Source organism: Odocoileus virginianus, chromosome 27 (genome assembly GCF_023699985.2).
Source record: "Odocoileus virginianus isolate 20LAN1187 ecotype Illinois chromosome 27, Ovbor_1.2, whole genome shotgun sequence".
Taxonomy (NCBI): domain Eukaryota; kingdom Metazoa; phylum Chordata; class Mammalia; order Artiodactyla; family Cervidae; genus Odocoileus; species Odocoileus virginianus.
Genome location: NC_069700.1, coordinates 36,793,287 through 36,804,398, shown reverse-complemented (window position 1 = coordinate 36,804,398; position 11,112 = coordinate 36,793,287).

The window sequence follows — 11,112 nt, the reverse complement described above, 5'->3', positions numbered from 1 at the left end:
TCCCATCACTTCATAGCAAATAGATGGGGAAACAATGGAAACAGTGACAGACTTTATTTTCTTGGGCTCCTAAATCACTGCAGATGGTGACTGCAGCCATGAAATTAAAAGACACTTGCTCCTTGGATGAAAAGCTATGATCAACCTAGACAGCATATTAAAAAGCAGAGACATTACTTTGCTGACAAAGGTCCATCTAGTCAAAGCTATGGTTTTTTCAGTAGTCATGTATGGATGTGAGAGCTGGACAACAAAGAAAGCTGAGCACTGAAGAACTGATGCTTTTGAACTGTGGTGTTGGATAAGACTCTTGAGAGTCGCTTGGAGAGCAAGGAGATCCAACCAGTCCATCCTAAGGAGATCGGTCCTGAATATTCATTGGAAGGACTGATGCTGAAGTTGAAGCTCCAATACTTTGGCCACCTGATATGAAGATCTGACTCATTAAAAAAGACCCTGATGCTGGGAAAGATTGAAGCCGGGAGGAGAAGGGGACAACAGAGGATGAGATGGTTGTATGGCATCACTGACTTGATGGACATGAGTTTGAGTAAACTCAGGGAGTTGGTGATGGACAGGGACACCTGGTGTGCTGCAGTCCATGGGGTCGCAAAGAGTCGGACATGACTGAGCAACTGAACTGAACTGATCCCTCCTTTATTTGAATAAACTATTTGCTGCTTTTATTCAAACTACCATGGAAGAAAAATTGAATGTACCCTTCCTTCCAGTCAATTAGAAGTGACTTTATTGGGGCTTACACAATGAACCAAATGATGTTACTCCTGTGAGTAAGTTCTCATGGGAGTGGCTAGCCACCCTGTCATCTTGTGTACCTATGACTCAGGCCACAGATCAGGGATCCCAGACAGAGATGCATATTTCCCAGGCTCTGGGCACCAGTATCTCTCAAGTGAACTTTGATTCCAGGGAGGCAAAAGGACTCGAAGAGAGGCGTGTTCACATGGTGATGTCACCCACTGACATCATCCACTGACATCATTTTCCACTTATTTGGGATAACTTCACTCCCACACATGGATGAGCTATTTCCCTTAAAATTTAGAACTTTGAGACTTACAGAACCAGTTTTCACCTTAGAAATAATCTCATAATTGTGCCTAGAAAACAATAAGCTGGAAAAGCAGGCTCTGAGAAGTTCCTTCCCAAATGATGGTATTGGTTTTCACTTTTATTTGCATAGCTATGAGAAAAGTGGATCTTACTTATAAGTTCATGAACCTCTGCAGAGAAGTCCAAGTAGAGAGCACATACCCCAGGGCAGACAAGAAGAAAAGATCAACACTTCAACTGGTTTTCATTTGTTTACCTCATTATTTTCAAAAAATCATAAATTTGTATGTTTTATGATGAATGTAATACAATAATACCACAATGCATTTAATGAATTTATAATTTATTATGCTCATCTGCATTTAAATAATTCATATATAAATAGAACTGTTCATTTACTATCACTGCCTCATCCCGCAAAAGCTGGCAGAACACAAAAATACAATAAAGAATAGTTAGAGACTATACGCTGTTTAATTTTGTCAAGTAGAAAATTGCATGTTGCCTAATATGTTGTTTGATCCTAAAGGCTCAGCCTGTCCCCAGCTTACAAGTGTCATAGACCAACACTGAAAGTCTGGAACTTTGATCCTAGAAGCAAGTCCAGTAAGACAGTGAAAGTGCATGAATATCCGTGGATCATGGCCAGAAGCAGGACTAACGGAGCTGGGTCTAGTGTCATTACAGACACCAGCATATAACACACACATAACCACAAACAGAGCTGTGAAAATACTAAGGTCACACATATGGTGTGATGTTTGTATTTCTCAGGAGAAGTCACGTCACAGCATTGCAACCCCTAAGGCTAACGTGGAATTGAATGCTTCTTTAATTCAAAGTCTGGGAACTTCAAGAACTTGATCTTCAAGATGGCACAATCAAGGCAAGAGAAGTTAACCCGGTGACCACCTCCTCAGAAAAGTGAACTGCCTACACGGACCTACCCGACATATCCTGAAGTCACAGGCAGAAGGGTGGTAAGACCTTGCCTTAAATACAACACCAGGGAGCCTCTCTCCCTGTTACATGTGTAACTTACTGTCATTACATGATTCACTTTCCCAATGAGGCGTCCTTCTGAGCTGAGTCATCAGCAGAATCAGGTCAGCCAGGTTCTGAGACAGTTCCTTCCTGTGGGTCACAAAGTAACTCACCTTATCCCTTTTCTGTTACTTCTCCTTTTAAATTTTAAAATAAATTAAAGAGTATCTACAAGATCCTCCATTCACCTCACAGATGGCAGAATCCAACTCCCAGGGCCATGAAGATGATGACTTCCTCCCGATTTAATGAAGACAATGGGCATGACCTACCCTCCCCCCCTTTCCTCCCACCCTCCCACTTCCGCTAATCATGACTCACTCAGTAAAGTGCTAATAAGGAGGGTCATAAATTCAAGTCCTCAGCTATTTCCAAGGACCAAAGCAAACAGAAAATGCATGCCAAAAGGGGCAATTGCCAAAGGGTATCAAAATTATGCTTCAATAAATAGACAAGTAATTAGTCAAGGGCTTTCACACAAGAAATTATTGTTACTTATCAACCTAACATGTTATTATTTACCCTGGTTTGCAGTTGAGAGAAAATAGAGACTTTGGCTTACTTCCCCGTTAAATTCTGTTCCCTACTTTGATAAAGTATGGCCACACAAAATATCCCAATTATAACACTAACAACTTATTCCAGTAACCCCACTCCTGGGCATATATCTGGAAAAGGTGAAAACTCTAATTTGAAAAGATGCATGCATCCCTATGTTCATTGAAGCACCATTCACAAGAGTCAAAACATGCAAGCGGGTTAAGTGTCCATCAACAGATGAACGGATAAAGATGTAGTGCACATATACAATGGAGCATTTCTCAACCATAGCAAAGAATGAAATAATGCCATCTGCAGCAATATGGATGTACCTAGAGTTGTCATACTAAGTGAAGTAAATCAAAGACAAATATCATATATCACCTATATGTGGAATCTAAAATATGATACAAATGAACCTATGTACAAAATAGAAACACACTCACAGACACTGAAAACAAGCTTATGGTTACCAAAGGGCAAAGGAGAGGAGAATGCATTAGGAGTTTGGGATTAATAGATACACGCTACTATATATAAAATAGATTAAGGGCTCACTGGGCTGCACAGGTAACTATATCAATACTTCATAATAACTTAGAAAAGAATCTGAAAAATTATATATAAGACTGAATCACAAAAATAAAAGACTGAATCACTTTGTTGTACATCTGAAGTTAACACTATATTGTAAATCAACTACATTTCAACTTTAAAAAAATAATAATAAAATTAAAGAAAAAAAACTAACAACTTCATCCATCCATCAAAATTTTAGCACGGACATTAAGGAAAGCTGGGTGTTCTGTGCGCTCAATCATGCTTTTAAATTAAGGGCTCCTTATATCATGTAGTCATGGCTGATTGGCTTTAAAATATTGCCACATGAAGAATTTTTTAAAAGACGCTTAAGGTAACAAATGCCTTTAGGGATCCAATAGACATCACCTTCCTCTTGTCCTGAAAGTAGAAAATGCTCAAAGCTCAGTAGGCATCTCGAGAAAGCCACAAACACTGGGGGCCAGACACGTTCCAGGACTTAGTAAGAGACGGTCACCTTGCTCTGTTACCTACAGCCCAGGCCCAGCACCACCTATACCCGTTGGCTCTTATCCCTGCCACACACAGCTCAGAAAGCTTCATGCCCAAGACCACGGGCTCCAAACACAGACTGTCTAGTTCTGAATCCCAGCTTTCCCATTTGCTTGCTGTGTGACCTTCACAAGCTCTTTAACCTCTTGGTGTCTCTGTTTCCTCATCTCCTAAAACGTATCTTATTGCACCGGTATGAAAATTAAGTCAGCCAATATGTGAAGCATGCTCTGTACTCAGTGATAATGACTGGGGGCTGGAGGGGGCAGGTTGAGAGGATGCAGTTGCCCTAGTTGGAAGGCCAACCCTTGGCGTGCAAGGAGGGGGAGGAAAAATAGGGTGGTTTCTTCTTCTGTTGAATGAAACCAATCAAAGGAAGCTTCAAGAGAATCCTTGGTAGAAACTGGGGGTCTCAGGAAGGGGAGCTGGTGCCTCTCCCTGTGGGTTGCCAGCTGAGCTAGCCTGCTTCCCCAGACAGGAAAGAGTGGCGTGGACAGAACGGGAGATGGGGAGAGGTGGGTGGCCCTCGGAAGGCTTGGCCAGGGATGCTGGGCTTCCCAGGGGCCGAGTGCACACCGCGGAAGACACCTGAGGCTGAGAATTCTTGCTGGTTCTCTATGCAAGATAGCTGTCCACTGGGCAAGGGGACTGTGAGGTGAGTCTCTGGGGGTGCCACCCGAAGGGCGTTAGGGCACCAGATTGCTGGTGGGAACTGGGCTGCAGCGAGGCCCTGGGCCCTCAGAGGTGTTTCCAGGGGTTCCTGAATAGAGAGCGAGGTTGTTGCCGCTTTTCTTTTTTTTTTCCTTAATTTAATTTTTTCTATTTATTATTTTTTGAAACTCTGTTTTCTTTTTTATTTTACTAACTTTTTATTGGAAAGAGAGCTAGTCTTTTTGTAACTGGAAAAGATGGTGGAGGGGTGATCACGAGCAGCAGTGACCCATGTCCTTCCTTCATGAAGCCTCAGCACATCAGAGGACTCAGGAACCCGAAAGGAGGAGGGAGGAGGCATGCGAGGCAGGAAGGTGGTCACATACACACACACACACACACACACACACACACACACACACACACACCACCCCCAGACCCCAGCCTGGCCAGTGAGTGACGGAAGGGGGAACCTTAGAATGAAATGAGGATTGAAACTGTACTGAACTGAGGCGTATACGCACTGAAAGCATCTGCAAATTCAGCACATGCGTCTGAAGAGTCATCACAAGGCAGCCCGTGAGGTCTGAGAGATGGTGGTCGGATTCCACGCTGACAGGAAAGGAACCTTGTTTCCTGTTTGAGTCTCAGTGAGTTCTGACTGATGAACAAACTGGTTAGAAGAGCATCACGGTGATCACAGGGGCTACTAACTCCTTAGTCCAGCTTTCTTGTCAATTTGCTGTGGTTTAGTTGCTAAGACAGGTCCAACTCTTTTGCAACCCCATGGGCTGTAGCTTGCCAGCCTCCTCTGCGATTTCCCAGGCAAGAATACAGGAGTAGATTACCATTTCCTTCTCCAGGGGATCTTCCTGACCCAGGGAGTGGAACCCACATCTCCAAGTTGGCAGGCAGTTTCTTTACCACGGAGCCACCTGGGAAGCCCCTTCTTAACAATATGTCAACTTTTAAAAATGCACAATGTGAGAGTTGCGAGTTAAGTTTTATTTGGGGCAAAATTAGGACCAGGAGATAGCATCTCAGATAGCTCTGAAACTGTTCCTAAGAGGCAGGGGGAAAGGTCGGCGTAGATGTGATTCTGGTGAAAGGGGAGTACACACAATCAAGCACATATTTTTTTGCAGGTTTCTGCTAGTCGTGAGGCACAGTCATCACCATGAAGGATTTTAGTGCTTTTCTAGATCTAAGGAGATGCAAGAATTACACTCATAAAATCAGCCCCTGAAAATATCTAACTACCTGAAGGCCTGCTCTGCCAGCTTCCACCCCCCACCGCCAGCACGCAGAGCCTCTTTTCTGCTCTCCACCCTTCACTCCTTTCAGGGAGTGTTGAACATCAGCAGCAGCACATGATTTAATCCTTGTGCAGGTCGATGGCAAGTGCCTATGGCAATGTCTTACAAAGCAAAAATTTAATCGTGTACAAATGTAATTACCTGGAATTAGCCTTCTCTCAATAATACTTGTGGGGTGTTGCCTACTTTGTAATCCTTATTCTCTGAAATCTGATTCCACCTCCCAACCATGGGAGTGGATTTCACTCTGCAGTCTGGCCCCTGGATCCACAGCTGACTGGACCAGCAGGGATCACCTGACCATCGGGGTCACCTGATCACCGAGGATCACTTGTTTTCTGAAATCCAGAAGTCCATCATATTTTACAAAACAACAAAAACCTTCTACAAAGACAATTCTATGAAACCGGGGCAAAAACAAAATTATATTCCTCTAATAAAGTCAGGAATTATTCCCCTTGTTTGGGTTTTTTGGTGGGTTTTTTTTTTAAACTTAATTCTTCATGTTTGCTTGGCATAGGCCAGCAACAATATTTATATCATTTATATCCTTCTTTGGTTTGCTTTGCTTGTTGTCACTTTTTAAATTTTTTAACCTCTTTGATTTTTAAACAACAAAATATATAACAGAAAAAAATTCCATAGTACTTGTTTTGCTGTTCTAACTCACTCATTTTTCTGGTATATTAGATGAAATTTGGTTCAAATGGAAAATGATAAACATCTCCAGGCAACCACGTCTTGACCTTTTCTCATTTTAATATTTAATTTCATTACTTTAAAAGGGTTGACATGTAAACAAAAAAAAAATCATGATAAAAATCATGAAATAGATCCATGTTCTCCGAAGTGGGGTACACACACCCAGAGAGACGCACACAACCCCAAAATAATCCACCGTCTTGTAGGAAAAAATCCAGGGCTTCAATTAAATTTCCATCATAGTCTTTTATAGTTCAGTTTTTCTATATGCATGTCTTATGATGGACGTCGTGTATTAGTGCAGTATTAGGCATAGATGTATCTAATGAAATAGACACGTATGTATCAGGTTTGCATGCTGAAAAATGATAAGCGCACTCTTGAAAAACTAAGCCGCTGAGATAGCCGAGAAATCTCCACTTTTCCTGATCTACATGATTTTCTGTCCTAGAGCACAGTGCCATCTAGTGGTGTCTGAGATAATACAGCCATTCGAATTGGCTAAATTTTTCTGAGTGTTGTCATTGAGATGGCAAGATCTTCTGTACTAAAGTTACAAACAACGACAGGTAATTTTAAATGTATTACAGGAAACTACGACCACTATTCCTGTGGCTTCCTGCTGGTGCTGCGAGGGTGTTTCCTCTGTCCTCCTGAAGGCAGAGCTTCCCTTGAAGCGACCAGGCTTTCTTCCCTGCCTCATTTATGCTTCTTGTCTTCCAGGTCTGCCCTCCTTCCCCCTTTGAATCTGTTTCTGATCACACCAGGGAAAGGCCTGTGCCTTCCTCTGCGCTTTATCCCTTCTTCCCTAAAGCACTTGTCTGTCTGATGATTTGCTTGTGTATCTGTCTACCTAGTCTATTAACTTCTAAAGCAGGAGATCCAGCAGAAAGATAATAGAAGTCACACATATAAGTTACAATTATAACTGTAAATATTCTAGTAGCCACATTTCAAACAGCAAAAAGAAACATAAATTGTATCTTAATATATTATATTTAATGAATCCAAAATAATATCATTTCAATATGTAATCAATATAAAATTACTAAAAAGATAGTTCCTAATTTTTTTTCATAATAAGTCTTCAAAATCCAGGGTCTGTTCTATATTTATAGCACATCTTAATTTGAACTAGCCACATTTCAACATTTCAAGGACATGTGTTTAGGGGACTGTATTGAAGAGCGATTTCTAAAGGCGAGTCTGGTATCTCCTTACAATTTAGTAAGTGTTCAATGAATGCTTCCAAGATAAATAACTTAAAGCTGATAATGCTGCTAGATGTTCTCTGGGAAAATTTGTCCTTTGTATATCACAGATTGAGTCTCTGTAAATAGACACCATAAAGAATGTACAAACAAGCCTCTCTTACAGGAGAAAAAGAGTCTGGTAAATCATATCAATGCTAATTTTGTTCTAAAAACTCCCTTTAGAGGTAAGTTTTATGCATGTGGATTTCAATGTATTGAATAATTGTAAAATTAGCAATTGTCAGACTCCTAATTATGCACCTAGATTTCACTTCTAATATGAATAATTTTAATTACTTTTCACATATCTTCTTGCTATGCCAGCACAGCACACTTTTTAAAAGCAAAATCTGCTCTGTTTTGTGCATTGTCGTACACTCAGGGCCTGTGTATGGCTGGCATATAGTAAGCATTCCAAGAAGATATTGTTCATTTGGGAAATTTGAGAGCTTGGACCAGTGTATGTTCTATTTTTGTCTGGATTTGTGAGTTTCATCTGTTTTTTTGGTTCATCTTAAAAACAGAGTTCATAGCTATATGTTAAGTGTTGGAGGCAGAGAGGGTTACAAATTATGACTCCTTCGTCCAGTTCAATGCACAATAAAATGCAAAATGTAGTCCCATCTCAGGACTCACTTTCTCAGACTGCTCCCATGTCCTTCTCATGGGGAAAGCTAGACCTTACTGGTGCCTATTGCATTTTTGTCTACCTCTGTCTCTGGTATACTCTTTTTTGATGTTGTTACAAATGCGATATATTTCTAAAAACATTGTGATATCCTAAATTCAAAATAATGCAAACATGGAACTTGCCTAGCAGTCCAGTGGTTAAGGCTGTACACTCCCAATGCATGGGGCACAGGTTCAGTTCCTGGTCGGGGAACTGAGACCTCACATTGCAGTGCATTGGGGCCAACAAAACAAAGCAAAACAATACAAAAAGAAAAAATCCTGATAATAGATGGCCATTTTTTCTGCATATTTATCTGAATCACTTGGTATAGCAATTTTTTTAAAATTTTAGATTGGAGTATAGTTAATTTACAATGCTGTGTTAGCTCCATGTGTAAAGCAAAGTGATTCAATTTTGCATATACACATGTCTATTCTTTTTCAGATTCTTTTGTGACAGTCCAGGGAAGCATGTAATCCTTCTCAGATGCTCCAAGAAGTTAAATAATCCCCTCAAAGGTCAACATATTAATAAACCGAACCAATAGGAGAAGTTAAATATTCTGACTCTTAGGCCATGTCTCCACTATTACGGTTCCACCTCTGAAGTTTGACAGTGCATCTTCCAAGTCATCTAATCTTAGCTTATTATTGTCTTGTATTTAAAATAAACTCCTGGTTTTTCTTTTTCTTTCATCCGTATCTTACAGGGTTAGTCCACAGGAATAGAAGTAAGAACTTAACCTCCTCCAAAACTCAGAGTATGAAAGCAGTGATGCCAACACAGAATAAACTAGATTGGTGGTCTGCAGTAACCATCTAGACCCAGGGTTCAGGGCCGTCATGTCCTGATGTTCAGGCTGGGCACTGCACAAACTTGCAAAGTGCCAGTCAGGTGCATGGTGCGTAAACCTCATCCAGCAGCCGTGGGAGTGGTTACCTCCAGGTCCACAAGGGCAACAACCCCAGAAATATAATCAGGTCCAGTACAGTGTAAACAAAGGGGGGGATGTCTGAGCTTACAGAAAATGTGGTGCTCACAGAGGGCCCCAGTCTGGCCTTCACAGCCAGCAGGCAAATGCCTGCAGGGCGGGAACCAGGCCCAGGCTTGTTCAGACCCAACTCTGTGCCCAGCAGACCCAGTTCATAACCCCAAATAAATAATAATTTATTTATTTAAAAGGGAGTTTCTGGGAACCCCCTGCTGGGTAAGACTCGGTGCTTTCACTGCCAGGGGCAGGGTTCAATCCCTGGTCAGGGAGGTAAGATCCCACACGCTGCACAGTACAGTAAAAAAAAAAGAAAAAACCATAGATGTGTCTTTGTAAAAGGCAAATTTTATGTGGGTTAAAAATCACAAAATAAGTACAGGTGATTCTTTTCACTTATAAAGTCCTTGAAAAATACCAGAAAACGCTATTCAATGTTCAGTCGGCATATAATTTGAGGTCCATATCCACTCCTTAAAAGTGAATGGCTCTTAAGAAAGACAGCTTTCCTCATTTTACCTAAACTGATAAATAATATGAGCAATCTGGAAAAGCTTCTGAAGACATTTCATTCTAGGAAGAGAAAACAGTCAAAAGTCACAACTCATGATGGAGCTTTAAGTAAGCGTGTGACACCATTCAGTGGGTTGAGACACACATCTTCTCCATCATCCATCTGGCTGTTTGCCTCCTCCTGGTACGCAGGGCATTCTGGTGGCATTTTTCTCAAGCAGCCTGTCAGTCAGGGCCCCGCTGAGAACACAGAAAAATTGTATCCAACCTTTCTCTCACAACTCACCCTTGGCTTAAAAAAAAAAAAAAACAGTGGAAAAGAGTTGCTGAATTTTCAATGCTGGCCATTCAGCTGCAACTTCTAGAGTCAAGGCTGCTTCATTCTCGTTTGCAGACATGCAGGCCTTGGCCAAATCCACTCTCCAGCCCCTTCAAAGCACAGGGAGAGCGTGCAGGTTCGTCCAGCCTCGTTACTCTTCAGACCTTAGCACGGGGTCACTTGTGAAAAGATCAGACTCCACTGAAGCCAACCACTGAGGCCAGGATGCTGGCTTAGTCCCAGGCACTTTACCTTTCCTTTGGTCGTGACTTGGTCAAGTGTGACTTTGAGACTATCCTTTCAATTCATGAAAACGAATTAAATCATCTCAGGAAGGAAAAAAGTCCCCCTAAACCATTTAACTCAAATATTCAACGTTTATGGACACAAGTAGCTTTCTGCTGGGACTTCTGGAGCATGCGTGAGTTAAGGTTCCTGCCTTTAAGGGCGTGTACAGAAGACAACACACATTCAAATGTGCACACGCAGATAGCGTGTAAGAGTGCTGGAAGGCAGCACACTGAGAGGGGGTGATGAGTAGATAAGAGGGCAGATGCTGCGCCGCCATTCGGATTTAAATCCTGGTTCCACCGTCCTGTGACCTTGGGTAAGTGACTTCATCTGTCCATGTCCGTTTGCTCACTTGTTAAACAGAGGTGATAACTGGACTTACTCCACTGACTGTGTGATGAGTAAGTACTTTAAGAACAACTTAGAACAGAGCTGAGCACACAGTAGGAACTCAGTTCCATGGAGAGAAGCTGTAATTTTATAATTAGGAACAAAATACACAGGATAGGAAGGGCTTCCAAAGTTCAAACTAGGGGGAAATCACTGTGGCTTGATGGATCCGAAAAGGTTTTCTGGAGAAAATATTAGCAATCTGAACTAAGACTGGAAGAGGAAATGTGGAGATTCAGGGGGCTGGATCCAGGACAGCCTAGTCA